Raw genomic sequence first — 16,550 nt, 5'->3', positions numbered from 1 at the left:
AGGGGTGTGGGTGTGAGATGGTGTAACAGGTGTGTGAGTGTAAGACAGTGTAACAGGTGTGTGGGTGTGAGACGGTGGAACAGGTGTGTGGGTGTAAGATAGTATAACAGGTGTGTGGGTGTAAGACAGTGTAACAGGTGTGTGGGTGTAAGACAGTGTAACAGGTGTGTGGGTGTAAGACGGTGTAAGAGGTGTGTGGGTGTGAGACGGCGTAACAGGTGTGTGGGTGTGAGATGGTGTAATAGGTGTGTGGGTGTAAGATGGTGTAAGAGGTGTGTGGGTGTAAGATGGAATAACAGGGTGTGGGAGTAAGATGGTGTAACAGGTGTGGAAGTGTAAGACGGTGTAAAAGGTATGTGGGTGTGAGATAGTGTAACAGGTGTGTGGGTGTGAGACAGTGTAACAGGTGTGTAGGTGTGAGACTGTGTAAGAGGGGTGTGGATGTAAGACAGGGCAACAGGTGTGTGGGTGTAAGAGGTGTGTGGGTATGACAGTGTAAAAGGTGTGTGCGTGTGAGACAGTGTAAGAGTTGTGTGGGTGTGAGACGGTGTAAGAGGTGCGTGGGAGTGAGACAGTGTAAGAGGTGTGTGGGTGTAAGATGGTGTAAGAGGTGTGTGGGTGTGAGACGGTGTAAGAGGTGTGTGGGTGGGAGAATGTGTAACAGGTGTGTGGGTGTGAGACGGTGTAACAGGTGTGTGGGTGTGAGATGGTGTAACAGATGTGTGGGTGGGAGATAGTGTAACAAGTGTGTCTGTGTAAGACGGTGTAACAGGTGTGTGGGTGTGAGACGGTGTAACAGGTGTGTGGGTGTGAGATAGTGTAAAAGGTGTGTGGGTGTAAGACGGTGTAACAGGTTTGTGGGTGTGAGACAGTATAACAGGTGTGTGGGTGTAAGACGGTGTAACAGGTGTGTGGGTGTGAGACGGTGTAACAGGTGTGTGGGTGTGAGACAGTGTAACAGGTTTGTGGATGTGAGACGGTGTAACAGGTGTGTGGATGTGAGACAGTGTAAGATGTGTGAGGGTGTGAGACGGTGTAACTGGTGTGTGGGTGTTAGACGGTGTAAGAGGTCTGTGGGTGTAAGTCGGTGTAAAAGGTGTGTGGATGTAAGTCGGTGTAATAGGTGTGTGGGTGTAAGACAGAGGTAACAGGTGTGTGGGTGTGAGACGGTGTAAGAGGTGTGTGTGTGTGAGATGGTGTAAGAGGTGTGTGGGTGTGAGATGGTGTAACAGGTGTGTGGGTGTAAGACGGTGTAAGAGGTGTGTGGGTGTAAGACGGTGTAACAGGTATGTGGGTGTAAGATGGTGTAACAGGTGTGTGGGTGTAAGACGGTGTAACAGGTGTGTGGGTGTAAGACGGTGTAACCGGAGTGTGGGTGTAAGACGGTGTAACAGGTGTGTGGGTGTAAGATGGTGTAACAGATGTGTGGGTGTGAGATGGTGTAAGAGGTGTGTGGGTGTAAGACGGTGTAACAGGTGTGTGGGTGTGAGATGGTGTAATAAGTGTGTGGGTGTAAGACAGTGTAACAGGTGTGGGTGTGAGATGGTGTAACAGGTGTGTGGGTGTAAGATGGTGTAACAGGTGTGTGGGTGTAAGATGGTGTAACAGGTGTGTGGGTGTGAGACAGTGTAACAGGTGTGTAGGTGTGAGACGGTGTAAGAGGTGTGTGGATGTAAGACAGGGTAACAGGTGTGTGGGTGTAAGACGGTGTAAGAGGTGTGTGGGTATAAGACGGTGTAAAAGGTGTGTGCGTGTGAGACAGTGTAAGAGTTGTGTAGGTGTGAGACGGTGTAAGAGGTGCGTGGGTGTGAGACGGTGTAAGAGGTGTGTGGGTGTAAGATGGTGTAAGAGGTGTGTGGGTGTGAGACGGTGTAAGAGGTGTGTGGGTGGGAGAATGTGTAATAGGTGTGTGGGTGTGAGATGGTGTAACAGGTGTGTGGGTGTGAGATGGTGTAACAGGTGTGTGGGTGTGAGATAGTGTAACAAGTGTGTCTGTGTAAGACGGTGTAACAGGTGTGTGGGTGTGAGATAGTATAACAGGTGTGTGGGTGTAAGACGGTGTAACAGGTGTGTGGGTGTAAAACGGTGTAACAGGTGTGTGGGTGTGAGACAGTGTAACAGGTGTGTGGATGTGAGACGGTGTAACAGGTGTGTGGATGTGAGACGGTGTAAGATGTGTGTGTGTGTGTGTGAGACAGTGTAACTGGTGTGTGGGTGTAAGAGGTTTGTGGGTGTAAGTCGGTGTAAAAGGAGTGTGGATGTAAGTCGGTGTAACTGGTGTGTGGGTGTAAGACAGAGGTAACAGGTGTGTGGGTGTGAGACGGTGTAAGAGGTGTGTGGGTGTGAGATGGTGTAAGAGGTGTGTGTGTGTGAGATGGTGTAAGAGGTGTGTGGGTGTAAGACGGTGTAACAGGTGTGTGGGTGTGAGGTGGTGTAAGAGGTGTGTGGGTGTGAGACGGTGTAAGAGGTGTGTGGGTGTGAGATGGTGTAACAGGTGTGTGGGTGTGAGACGGTGTAACAGGGGTGTGTGTGTAAGACGGTGTAACAGGTGTGTGGGTGTAAGTCGTAGTAGGAGGTGTGTGGGTGTAAGACGGTATAACAGGTGTGTGGGTGTAAGATGGTGTAACAGGTGTGTGGGTGTAAGATGGTGTAACAGGTGTGTGGGTGTAAGATGGTGTACCAGGTGTGTGGGTGTAAGATGGTGTAACAGATATGTTGGTGTAAGATGGTGTACAAGATGTGTGGGTGTGAGGTGGTGTAAGAGGTGTGTGGGTGTAAGAGGTTGAAACAGGTGTGTGGGTGTGAGATGGTGTAAGAAGTGTGGGTGTAAGATGGTGTAACAGGTGTGTGGGTGTGAGATAGTGTAACAGGTGTGTGGGTGTGAGACAGTGTAACAGGTGTGTAGGTGTGAGACGGTGTAAGAGGTGTGTGGGTGTAAGACAGGGTAACAGGTGTGTGGGTGTAAGACGGAGTAAGAGGTGTGTGGCTGTAAGTGGTGTGTGGGTATAAGACGGTGTAACAGGTGTGTGCATGTGAGACGGTGTAAGAGTTGTGTGGGTGTGAGACGGTGTAAGAGGTGTGTGGGTGTAAGACGGTGAAAGAGGTGTGTGGGTGGGAGAAGGTGTAACAAGTGTGTGGGTGGGAGACGGTGTAACAGGTGTGTGGGTGTGAGACGGTGTAACAGGTGTGTGGGTGTGAGACGGTGTAACAGGTGAGTGGGTGTGAGACGGTGTAACAGGTGTGCGGGTGTGAGACGGTGTAAGAGGTGTGTGAGTGTAAGACGGTGTAAGAGGTGTGTGGGTGTAAGACGTGTGTGGGTGTAAGACGGATTAACCGGGGTGTTGGTGTAAGATGGTGTAACAGGTGTGTGGGTATGAGACGGTGGAAGAGGTTATAGGGTGTAAGACGGTGTAACAGGGGTGTGGATGTGAGACGGTGTAACAGGTGTGTGGGTGTAAGTCGTTGTAAGAGGCGTGTGGGTGTAAGATCGTGTAACAGGTGTGTGGGTGTAAGACGGTGTAAGAGGTGTGTGGGTGTAAGATGGTGTAACAAGGGTATGGGTGTAAGACGTGTAACAGCTGCGTGAGTGTAAGTCGTTGTAAGAGGTGTGTGGGTGAAAGATGGTGAAACAGTTGTGTGGGTGTAAGACAGTGTAACAGGGGTGTGGTTGTGAGACGTTGTAACAGGTGTGTGGGTTTGAGACGGTGTAACAGGTGTGTGGGTGTGACGATGTAAGAGGTGTGTGAGTGTAAGACGGTGTAAGAGGTGTGTGGGTGTAAGACGGTGTAAGAGGTGTGTGGGTGTAAGACGGTGTAACAGGGGTGTCGGTGTAAGACGGTGTAACAGGTGTGTGGGGGTGAGATGGTGTAAGAGGTGTTTGGGTGTAAGACGGTGTAACAGGTATGTGGGTGTGAGACAGTGTAACAGGTGTGTGGGTATGAGACGGAGTAACAGGTGTGTGAGTGTAAGACGGTGTAACAGGTGTGTGGGTGTGAGAGGGTGTAAGAGGTGTTTGGGTGTAAGACGGTGTATCAGGGGTGTGGATGTGAGACGGTGTAACAGGTGTGGGGATGTAAGTCGGGGTAATAGGTGTGTGGGTGTAAGACAGAGGTAACAGATATGTGGGTGTGAGACGGTGTAAGAGGTGTGTGTGTGTGAGATGGTGTAAGAGGTGTGTGGGTGTGAGATGGTGTAACAGGTGTGTGGGTGTAAGACGGAGTAAGAGGTGTGTGGGTGTAAGACGGTGTAACAGGTATCTGGGTGTAAGATGGTGTAACAGGTGTGTGGGTGTATGACGGAGTAACAGGCGTGTTGGTGTAAGACGGTGTAACTGGAGTGTGGGTTTAAGACGGTGTAACAGGTGTGTGGGTGTAAGATGGTGTAACAGATGTGTGGGTGTGGGATGGTGTAAGAGGTGTGTGGGTGTAAGACGGTGTAACAGGTGTGTGGGTGTGAGATGGTGTAATAAGTGTGTGGGTGTAAGACAGTGTAACAGGTGTGGGTGTGAGATGGTGTAACAGGTGTGTGGGTGTAAGATGGTGTAACAGGTGTGTGGGTGTGAGATAGTGTAACAGGTGTGTGGGTGTGAGACAGTGTAACAGGTGTGTAGGTGTGAGACGGTGTAAGAGGTGTGTGGATGTAAGACAGGGTAACAAGTGTGTGGGTGTAAGACGGTGTAAGAGGTGTGTGGGTATAAGACGGTGTAAAAGGTGTGTGCGTGTGAGACAGTGTAAGAGGTGTGTGGGTGTGAGACGGTGTAAGAGGTGCGTGGGTGTGAGACGGTGTAAGAGGTGTGTGGGTGTAAGATGGTGTAAGAGGTGTGTGGGTGTGAGACGGTGTAAGAGGTGTGTGGGTGGGAGAATGTGTAATAGGTGTGTGGGTGTGAGACGGTGTAACAGGTGTGTGGGTGTGAGATGGTGTAACAGGTGTGTAGGTGTGAGATAGTGTAACAAGTGTGTCTGTGTAAGACGGTGTAACAGGTGTGTGGGTGTGAGATAGTATAACAGGTGTGTGGGTGTGAGACAGTGTAACAGGTGTGTAGGTGTGAGACGGTGTAAGAGGTGTGTGGATGTAAGACAGGGTAACAGGTGTGTGGGTGTAAGACGGTGTAAGAGGTGTGTGGGTATAAGACGGTGTAAAAGGTGTGTGCGTGTGAGACAGTGTAAGAGGTGTGTGGGTGTGAGACGGTGTAAGAGGTGCGTGGGTGTGAGACGGTGTAAGAGGTGTGTGGGTGTAAGACAGAGGTAACAGGTGTGTGGGTGTGAGAGGTGTAAGAGGTGTGTGTGTGTGAGATGGTGTAAGAGGTGTGTGGGTGTAAGACGGTGTAACAGGTGTGTGGGTGTGAGAAGGGTGAAGAGGTGTGTGGGTGTGAGACGGTGTAAGAGGTGTGTGGGTGTGAGATGGTGTAACAGGTGTGTCGGTGTGAGACGGTGTAACAGGGGTGTGGGTGTAAGACGGTGTAACAGGTGTGTGGGTGTAAGTCGTAGTAGGAGGTGTGTGGGTGTAAGACGGTATAACAGGTGTGTTGGTGTAAAATGGTGCAAGAGGTGTGTGGGTGTAAGATGGTATAACATGTGTGTGGGTGTAAGACGGTGTAAGAGGTGTGTGGGTGTAAGACGGTCTAACAGGTATGTGGGTGTAAGATGGTGTAACAGGTGTGTGGGTGTAAGATGGTGTACCAGGTGTGTGGGTATAAGACGGTGTAACAGATATGTCGGTGTAAGATGGTGTACAAGATGTGTGGGTGTGAGGTGGTGTAAGAGGTGTGTGGGTGTAAGAGGTTGAAACAGGTGTGTGGGTGTGAGATGGTGTAAGAAGTGTGTGGGTGTAAGATGGTGTAACAGGTGTGTGGGTGTGAGATAGTGATACAGGTGTGTGGGTGTGAGACAGTGTAACAGGTGTGTAGGTGTGAGACGGTGTAAGAGGTGTGTGGGTGTAAGACAGGGTAACAGGTGTGTGGGTGTAAGACGGAGTAAGAGGTGTGTGGCTGTAAGTGGTGTGTGGGTATAAGATGGTGTAACAGGTGTGTGCATGTGAGACGGTGTAAGAGTTGTGTGGGTGTGAGACGGTGTAAGAGGTGTGTGGGTGTAAGACGGTGTAAGAGGTGTGTGGGTGTGAGACGGTGTAAGAGGTGTGTGGGTGGGAGAAGGTGTAACAAGTGTGTGGGTGGGAGACGGTGTAACAGGTGTGTGGGTGTGAGACGGTGTAACAGGTGTGTGGGTGTGAGACGGTGTAACAGGTGAGTGGGTGTGAGACGGTGTAACAGGTGTGCGGGTGTGAGACGGTGTAAGAGGTGTGTGAGTGTAAGACGGTGTAAGAGGTGTGTGGGTGTAAGACGTGTGTGGGTGTAAGACGGTTTAACAGGGGTGTTGGTGTAAGATGGTGTAACAGGTGTGTGGGTATGAGACGGTGTAAGAGGTTATTGGGTGTAAGACGGTGTAACAGGGGTGTGGATGTGAGACGGTGTAACAGGTGTGTGGGTGTAAGTCGTTGTAAGAGGCCTGTGGGTGTAAGATGGTGTAACAGGTGTGTGGGTGTAAGACGGTGTAAGAGGTGTGTGGGTGTAAGATGGTGTAACAAGGGTGTGGGTGTAAGACGTGTAACAGCTGTGTGAGTGTAAGTCGTTGTAAGAGGTGTGTGGGTGAAAGATGGTGAAACAGTTGTGTGAGTGTAAGACGGTGTAACAGGGGTGTGGTTGTGAGACGTTGCAACAGGTGTGTGGGTTTGAGACGGTGTAACAGGTGTGTGGGTGTGAGACGATGTAACAGGTGTGTGGGTGTGAGACGGTGTAACAGGTGAGTGGGTGTGAGACGTTGTAACAGGTGTGCGGGTGTGAGACGGTGTAAGAGGTGTGTGAGTGTAAGACGGTGTAAGAGTTGTGTGGGTGTAAGACGTGTGTGGGTGTAAGACGGATTAACAGGGGTGTTGGTGTAAGATGGTGTAACAGGTGTGTGGGTATGAGACGGTGTAAGAGGTTATTGGGTGTAAGACGGTGTAACAGTTGTGTGGATGTGAGACGGTGTAACAGGTGTGTGGGTGTAAGACGTAGTAAGAGGCGTGTGGGTGTAAGATCGTGTAACAGGTGTGTGGGTGTAAGACGGTGTAAGAGGTGTGTGGGTGTAAGATGGTGTAACAAGGGTTTGGGTGTAAGACGTGTAACAGCTGTGTGAGTGTAAGTCGTTGTAAGAGGTGTGTGGGTGAAAGATGGTGAAACAGTAGTGTGGGTGTAAGACGGTGTAACAGGGGTGTGGTTGTGAGACGTTGTAACAGGTGTGTGGGTTTGAGACGGTGTAACAGGTGTGTGGGTGTGAGACGAAGTAAGAGGTGTGTGAGTGTAAGACGGTGTAAGAGGTGTGTGGGTGTAAGACGGTAAAAGAGGTGTGTGGGTGTAAGATGGTGTAACAGGGGTGTGGGTGTAAGACGGTGTAACAGGTGTGTGAGTGTAAGTCGTAAGAGGTGTGTGGGTGTAAGTCAGTGTAACAGGTGTGTGGGTGTAAGACGGTGTAACAGGTGTGTTGGTGTGAGACGGTGTAAGAGGTGTGCGGGTGTGAGAAGGTGTAAGAGGTGTGTGTGTGTGGGTGTGAGAAGGTGTAAGAGGTGTGTGTGTGTGAGATGGTGCAAGAGGTGTGTGGGTGTAAGATGGTGTAAGAGATGTGTGGGTGTGAGACGGTGTAAGAGGTGTGTGGGTGTGAGACGGTGAAACAGGTGTGTGGGTGTGAGACGGTGTAACAGGGGTGTGGGTGTGAGATGGTGTAACAGTTGTGTGGGTGTAAGATGGTGTAACAGATGTGTGGGTGTAAGTCGTAGTAAGACGTGTGTGGGTGTAAGACGGTGTAACAGGTGTGTGGGTGTAAGACGGTGTAAGAGGTGGGTGGGTGTAAGTCATTGTAAGAGGTGTGTGGGTGTAAGATACTGTGCATGTACAGACCCAAGTGTACAATGGTGATCGCTACTGTGCATGTACAGACCCAAGTGTACAATGGTGATCGCTACTGTGCATGTACAGACCCAAGTGTACAATGGTGATCGCTACTGTGCATGTACAGACCCAAGTGTACAATGCTGATCACTACTGTGTATGTAGAGACCCAAGTGTACAATGGTGATCACTACTGTGTATGTACAGACCCAAGTGTAGAATGGTGATCGCTACTGTGCTTGTACAGACCCAAGTGTACAATGCTGATCGCTACTGTGCATGTACAGACCCAAGTGTACAATGCTGATCGCTACTGTGCATGTACAGACCCAAGTGTACAATGCTGATCGCTACTCTGCATGTACAGACCCAAGTGTGCAATGGTGATCTCTACTGTGCATGTACAGACCCAAGTGTGCAATGGTGATCGCTACTGTGCATGTACAGACCCAAGTGTGCAATGGTGATCGCTACTATGCATGTACAGACCCAAGTGTACAATGGTGATCACTACTGTGTATGTACAGACCCAAGTGTACAATGCTGATCGCTACTGTGCATGTACAGACCCAAGTGTACAATGCTGATCGCTACTGTGTATGTACAGACCCAAGTGTACAATGGTGATCGCTACTGTGCATGTACAGACCCAAGTGTACAATGCTGATCGCTACTGTGCATGTACAGACCCAAGTGTACAATGCTGATCACTACTGTGCATGTACAGACCCAAGTGCACAATGCTGATCGCTACTGTGCATGTACAGACCCAAGTGTGCAATGGTGATCTCTACTGTGCATGTACAGACCCAAGTGTGCAATGGTGATCGCTATTGTGCATGTACAGACCCAAGTGTACAATGCTGATCGCTACTGTGTATGTACAGACCCAAGTGTACAATGCTGATAGCTATTGTGCATGTACAGACCCAAGTGTACAATACTGATCATTACTGTGTATGTACAGACCCAAGTGTACAATGCTGATCGCTACTGTGTATGTACAGACCCAAGTGTACAATGGTGATCACTTCTGTATATGTCCAGACCCAAGTGTGCAATGGTGATCGCTACTGTGCATGTCCAGACCCAAGTGTACAATGCTGATCGCTACTGTGCATGTACAGACCCAAGTGTACAATGCTGATCACTACTGTGTATGTAGAGACCCAAGTGTACAATGGTGATCGCTACTGTGTATGTACAGACCCAAGAGTACAATGGTGATCGCTACTGTGTATGTACAGACCCAAGTGTACAATGCTGATCGCTACTGTTCATGTACAGACCCAAGTGTACAATGCTGATTTCTACTGTGCATGTACAGACCCAAGTGTACAATGCTGATCGCTACTGTGTATGTTACAGACCAAAGTGTACAATGGTGATCGCTACTGTGTATGTACAGACCCAAGTGTACAATGCTGATCGATACTGTGTATGTACAGACCCAAGTGTACAATGCTGATCGCTACTGTGTATGTACAGACCCAAGTGTGCAATGCTGATCGCTACTGTGTATGTACAGACCCAAGAGTACAATGGTGATCGCTACTGTGCATGTACAGACCCAAGTGTACAATGCTGATCGCTACTGTGTATGAACAGACCCAAGTGTACAATGCTGATCACTACTGTGTATGTACAGACCCAAGTGTACAATGCTGATCGCTACTGTGTTTGTACAGACCCAAGTGTACAATGCTGATCGCTATTGTGCATGTACAGACCCAAGTGTACAATGCTGATCGCTACTGTGTGTGTACAGACCCAAGTGACAATGGTGATCGCTACTGTGTATGTAAAGACCCAAGTGTACAATGCTGATCGCTACTGTGTATGTACAGACCCAAGTGTACAATGCTGGTCAATACTGTGTATGTACAGACCCAAGTGTACAATGGTGATCACTACTGTGTATGTACAGACCCAAGTGGCCAATGCTGATCGCTACTGTGCATGTACAGACCCAAGTGTGCAATGGTGATCGCTACTGTGTATATACAGACCCAAGTGATCGCTACTGTGCATGTACAGACCCAAGTGTACAATGCTGATCACTACTATGTTTGTACAGACCCAAGTGTACAATGCTGATCGCTATTGTGCATGTACAGACCCAAGTGTACAATACTGATCACTACTGTGTATGTACAGACCCAAGTGTACAATGGTGATCACTACTCTGTATGTATAGACCCAAGTGTACAATGCTGATCGCTACTGTGTATGTACAGACCCAAGTGTACAATAGTGATCGCTACTGTGTATGTACAGTCCCAAGTGAACAATGCTTATCGCTACTGTGCATGTACAGACCCAAGTGTACAATGCTGATCGCTACTGTGCATGTACAGACCCAAGTGTACAATGGTGATCGCTACTGTGCATGTACAGACTCAAGTTTACAATGGTGATCGCTACTGTGAATGTACAGACCCAAGTGTACAATGCTGATCGCTACTGTGCATGTACAGACCCAAGTGTACAATGCTGATCGCTACTGTGCATGTACAGATCCAAGTGTACAATTGTGATCGCTACTGTGAATGTACAGACCCAAGTGTACAATGCAGATCGCTACTGTGTATGTACAGACCCAAGTGTACCATGCTGATCGCTACTGTGCATGTACAGACATAAGTGTAAAATGCTGATCGCTACTGTGTATGTACAGACCCAAGTGTACAATGCTGATCGCTACTGTGTATGTACAGACCCAAGTGTAAAATGCTGATCGCTACTGTGCATGTACAGACCCAAGTGTGCAATGCTGATCTTGACTGTGCATGAACAGAGCCAAGTGTACAATGGTGATCGCTACTGTGTATATACAGACCCAAGTGTACAATGGTGATCGCTACTGTGTATGTACAGACCCAAGTGTACAATGCTGATCTCTACTGTGCAAGTACAGACCCAAGTGTGCAATGCTGATCGCTACTGTGCATGTACAGACCCAAGTGTACAATGCTGATCTCTACTGTGCATGTACAGACCCAAGTGTACAATGCTGATCTCTACTGTGCATGTACAGACCCAAGTGTACAATGGTGATCCCTACTGTGTATGTACAGACCCAAGTGTACAATGGTGATCGCTACTGTGCATGTACAGACCCAAGTGTACAATGGAGATCGCTACTGTGCATGTACAGACCCAAGTGTACAATGGTGATCGCTACTGTGTATGTACAGACCCAAGAGTACAATGGTGATCGCTACTGTGTATGTACAGACCCAAGTGTACAATGCTGATCGCTACTGTGCATGTACAGACCCAAGTGTACAATGCTGATCTCTACTGTGCATGTACAGACCCAAGTGTACAATGCTGATCGCCACTGTGTATGTTACAGACCAAAGTGTACAATGGTGATCGCTACTGTGTATGTACAGACCCAAGTGTACAATGCTGATCGCTACTGTGTATGTACAGACCCAAGTGTACAATGCTGATCGCTACTGTGTATGTACAGACCCAAGTGTGCAATGCTGATCGCTACTGTGTATGTACAGACCCAAGTGTACAATGGTGATCGCTACTGTGCATGTACAGACCCAAGTGTACAATGCTGATCGCTACTGTGTATGAACAGACCCAAGTGTACAATGCTGATCACTACTGTGTATGTACAGACCCAAGTGTACAATGCTGATCGCTGCTGTGTTTGTACAGACCCAAGTGTACAATGCTGATCGCTATTGTGCATGTACAGACCCAAGTGTACAATGCTGATCGCTACTGTGTGTGTACAGACCCAAGTGACAATGGTGATCGCTACTGTGTATGTACAGACCCAAGTGTACAATGCTGATCGCTACTGTGTATGTACAGACCCAAGTGTTCAATGCTGGTCAATACTGTGTATGTACAGACCCAAGTGTACAATGGTGATCACTACTGTGTATGTACAGACCCAAGTGTCCAATGCTGATCGCTACTGTGTATGTACAGACCCAAGTGTGCAATGGTGATCGCTACTGTGTATGTACAGACCCAAGTGATCGCTACTGTGCATGTACAGACCCAAGTGTACAATGCTGATCACTACTATGTATGTACAGACCCAAGTGTACAATGCTGATCGCTATTGTGCATGTACAGACCCAAGTGTACAATACTGATCACTACTGTGTATGTACAGACCCAAGTGTACAATGGTGATCACTACTGTGTGTGTACAGACCCAAGTGTACAATGCTGATCACTACTGTGTATGTACAGACCCAAGTGTACAATGCTGATCGCTACTGTTTATGTATAGACCCAAGTGTACAATGCTGATCGCTTCTGTGTATGTACAGACCCAACTGTACAATGGTGATCGCTACTGTGTATGTACAGACCCAAGTGTACAATGCTGATCGCTACTGTGCATGTACAGACCCAAGTGTACAATGGTGATCATTACTGTGCATGTACAGACCCAAGTGTACAATGCTGATCGCTACTGTGCATGTACAGACCCAAGTGTACAATGCTGATCGCTACTGTGCATATACAGACCCAAGTGTACAATGCTGATCGCTATTGTGCATGTACAGACCCAAGTGTACAATGGTGATCTCTACTGTGCATGTACAGACCCAAGTGTGCAATGGTGATCTCTACTGTACATGTACAGACCCAAGTGTACAATGCTGATCACTACTGTGCATGTACAGACCCAAGTGTACAATGCTGATCACTACTGTGCATGTACAGACCCAAGTGTACAATGCTGATCACTACTGTGCATGTACAGACCCAAGTGTACAATGCTGATCACTACTGTGTATGTACAGACCCAAGTGTACAATGCTGATCGCTACTGTGTATGTACAGACCCAAGTGTACAATGCTGATCGCTACTGTGTATGTACAGACCCAAGTGTACAATGCTGATCGCTACTGTGTGTGTACAGACCCAAGTGACAATGGTGATCGCTACTGTGCATGTACAGACCCAAGTGTACAATGGTGATCGCTAATGTGCATGTACAGACCCAAGTGTACAATGCTGATCGCTACTGTGCATGTCCAGACCCAAGTGTGCAATGCTGATCGCTACTGTGTATGTACAGATCCAAGTGTACAATGCTGATCGCTACTGTGTATGTACAGACCCAAGTGTACAATGGTGATCACTACTGTGCATGTACAGACCCAAGTGTACAATGGTGATCACTACTGAGTATGTACAGACCCAAGTGTACAATGGTGATCGCTACTGTGCATGTACAGACCCAAGTGTACAATGCTGATCGCAACTGTACATGTACAGACCCAAGTGTACAATGCTGATCACTACTGTGCATGTACAGACCCAAGTGTACAATGCTGATCGCTACTGTGCATGTACAGACCCAAGTGTGCAATGGTGATCTCTACTGTGCATGTACAGACCCAAGTGTGCAATGGTGATCACTACTATGTATGTACAGACCCAAGTGTACAATGCTGATCGCTATTGTTTATGTACAGACCCAAGTGTGCAATGGTGATCGCTACTGTGTATGTACAGACCCAAGTGATCGCTGCTGTACATGTACAGACCCAAGTGTACAATGCTGATCACTACTGTGTATGTACAGACCCAAGTGTACAATGCTGATCACTACTATGTATGTACAGAACCAAGTGTACAATGCTGATCGCTATTGTGCATGTACAGACCCAAGTGTACAATACTGATCACTACTGTGTATGTACAGACCCAAATGTACAATGCTGATCGCTACTGTGTATGTACAGACCCAAGTGTACAATGCTGATCGCTACTGTGCATGTACAGACCCAAGTGTACAATGGTGATCACTACTGTGCATGTACAGACCCAAGTGTACAATGCTGATGACTACTGTGTATGTACAGACCCAAGTGTGCAATGCTGATCACTACTGTGTATGTACAGACCCAAGTGTACAATGGTGATCACTACTGTGTATGTACAGACCCAAGTGTACAATGGTGATCACTACTGTGCATGTACAGACCCAAGTGTACAATGCTGATGACTACTGTGTATGTACAGACCCAAGTGTACAATGCTGATCACTACTGTGTATGTACAGACCCAAGTGTACAAAGGTGATCACTACTGTGCATGTACAGACCCAAGTGTACAATGGTGATCGCTACTGTGCATGTACAGACCCAAGTGTACAATGCTGATCGCTACTGTGCATGTACAGACCCAAGTGTACAATGCTGATCACTACTGTGCATGTACAGACCCAAGTGTACAATGCTGATCGCTACTGTGCATGTACAGACCCAAGTGTGCAATGGTGATCTCTACTGTGCATGTACAGACCCAAGTGTGCAATGGTGATCGCTACTGTGCATGTACAGACCCAAGTGTACAATGGTGATCACTACTGTGTATGTACAGACCCAAGTGTACAATGCTGATCGCTACTGTGTATGTACAGACCCAAGTGTACAATGCTGATCACTACTGTGTATGTACAGACCCAAGTGTACAATGGTGATCACTACTGTGTATGTACAGACCCAAGTGTACAATGGTGATCGCTACTGTGCATGTACAGACCCAAGTGTACAATGCTGATCGCTACTGTGCATGTACAGACCCAAGTGTGCAATGGTGATCTCTGCTGTGCATGTACAGACCCAAGTGTGCAATGGTGATTGCTACTGTGCATGTACAGACCCAAGTGTACAATGCTGATCACTACTATGTATGTACAGACCCAAGTGTACAATGCTGATCGCTATTGTGCATGTACAGACCCAAGTGTACAATACTGATCACTACTGTGTATGTACAGACCCAAGTGTACAATGCTGATCGCTACTGTGTATGTACAGACCCAAGTGTACAATGCTGATCGCTACTGTGCATGTACAGACCCAAGTGTACAATGCTGATCGCTACTGTGCATGTACAGACCCAAGTGTACAATGGTGATCGCTACTGTGTATGTACAGACCCAAGTGTACAATGCTGATCGCTACTGTGTTTGTACAGACCCAAGTACAGACCAAAGTGTACAATGCTGATCACTACTGTGTATGTACAGACCCAAGTGTGCAATGCTGATCACTACTGTGTATGTACAGACCCAAGTGTACAATGGTGATCACTACTGTGTATGTACAGACCCAAGTGTGCAATGGTGATCGCTACTGTGCATGTACAGACCCAAGTGTATAATGCTGATCTCTACTGTGCATGTACAGACCCAAGTGTACAATGCTGATCGCTACTGTGCATGTACAGACCCAAGTGTACAATGGTGATCACTACTGTGTATGTACAGACCCAAGTGTACAATGGTGATCACTACTGTGTATGTACAGACCCAAGTGTACAATGCTGATCACTACTGTGTATGTACAGACCCAAGTGTACAATGGTGATCACTACTGTGTATGTACAGACCCAAGTGTACAAAGGTGATCGCTACTGTGCATGTACAGACCCAAGTGTACAATGCTGATCGCTACTGTGCATGTACAGACCCAAGTGTACAATGCTGATCACTACTGTGCATGTACAGACCCAAGTGTACAATGCTGATCGCTACTGTGCATGTACAGACCCAAGTGTGCAATGGTGATCTCTACTGTGAATGTACAGACCCAAGTGTACAATGCTGATCGCTACTGTGTTTGTACAGACCCAAGTGTACAATGCTGATCGCTATTGTGCATGTACAGACCCAAGTGTACAATGCTGATCGCTACTGTGTGTGTACAGACCCAAGTGACAATGGTGATCGCAACTGTGTATGTACAGACCCAAGTGTACAATGCTGATCGCTACTGTGTATGTACAGACCCAAGTGTACAATGCTGGTCAATACTGTGTATGTACTAGGGGTGAGCGGGTTCGGATTTCTGAAATCCGAACCCCCCCGAGCACCCCCGATCCGAGCCCGACCCGAGTCAGGCTCGACTTTTCCCGCCTGACTCGGATCTGAAATCGAGGCAAAACGTCATCATCCCGCCTTCCGAGTCTCGCGGGTTTTGGATCCTATATAAGGTACCCGTGTCGGCGCCATTTTCTCACTCGGCTGTGGACAGTGAAGAGGGAGGGTGGGAGTTAGGGCTGTGTAGTGTAGTGTAGTGTAGTGCTGCTGTTGTCCACTACTTCAAAGTCCATAGGGGCTGGCTGTGTTGTGCTGTGCTGCTGTTGTTAATAGGGGCTGTGTCCACTACTTCAAAGTCCATAGGGGCTGGCTGGACTGTGTTGTGCAGTCAGTTCTCCATAGGGGCTGTGTCCACTCCAAAGTCCTGTGCAGTGTCCCAGTCCTAAAGGAGTGCTGTAGTGTTGTCCAGGGGGTGCTCTGTCCATCAGGGGTGCTCCCCCCAAGTGCTAAAAAAATAATATATTTTCTGTGTTTGTGCATTGTGTGCGCAGTAGCCGCACGTGCATCAACAAAGTAGTGCCAAGCGTGCGCCTGTGTCATAAGTAAAGGGCCGGCTGGCTTGACCGTTAAAGGGTGCTGTAACCCCCGAAAGTACACTCCAGTCCAAACCAAAAAAAAATTATTTTCTGTGTTTGTGAATTGTGTGCGCAGTAGCCGCACGTGCATCAACAAAGTAGTGCCAAGCGTGCGCCTGTGTCATAAGTAAAGGGCCGGCTGGCTTGACCGTTAAGGGTGCTGTAACCCCCGAAAGT

The sequence above is a fragment of the Taudactylus pleione genome, unplaced genomic scaffold (assembly GCF_031769625.1).
Source record: "Taudactylus pleione unplaced genomic scaffold, aTauple2 ptg000239l, whole genome shotgun sequence".
NCBI lineage: Eukaryota > Metazoa > Chordata > Amphibia > Anura > Myobatrachidae > Taudactylus > Taudactylus pleione.
Note: the sequence above shows the minus strand (reverse complement) of the source record.